The 382-nt window shown below is 42.9% G+C and overlaps 1 non-coding gene across 1 annotated transcript; it reads right to left on the bottom strand.

Moving 5' to 3' along the window:
• Positions 1–275: 275 nt before the first annotated feature.
• On the bottom strand, positions 276–382 carry LOC120255239. The gene has a single exon (XR_005534935.1). It is a non-coding gene; the product is annotated as a small nucleolar RNA R71 (small nucleolar RNA).

Here is a 382-nt window from a genome sequence, read left to right as displayed (position 1 = left end):
AGCTGACATTCATCCACATGTTGTAGCAATCCACACAGTTTAATGGTTTGGCCGATGAAGATCTGAACAGTCATATATAGAACTTTCTCGAGGTGTGTGATATGCTGAAGATAAACGGGGTAACGGATGATGCCATTAAGTTGATAGCCTTCCCATTTTCCATAAAGGGGAAAGTGAAGTAGTGGCTACACTCATTACCTAGAACCACGATTACCACATGGGAGGAGATGGTAGAAGCTTTTCTTGCCCGCTATTTCCTTCCCGAAAAATCCGCAAAGCATAGGAATGAGATCTCGACCTTTGTACAGTTGGAATTGGATTCTCTATTTGAGATATGGAAAAGGTTCAAGGAGCTCCTGAGAAAGTGCTCGCGACACAGATT

This window comes from Dioscorea cayenensis, unplaced genomic scaffold (genome assembly GCF_009730915.1).
Source record: "Dioscorea cayenensis subsp. rotundata cultivar TDr96_F1 unplaced genomic scaffold, TDr96_F1_v2_PseudoChromosome.rev07_lg8_w22 25.fasta BLBR01000906.1, whole genome shotgun sequence".
Lineage (NCBI taxonomy): Eukaryota > Viridiplantae > Streptophyta > Magnoliopsida > Dioscoreales > Dioscoreaceae > Dioscorea > Dioscorea cayenensis.
The sequence above is the reverse complement of the archived record's forward strand: the minus strand, read 5'-3'. Positions and strand labels throughout refer to the sequence as shown.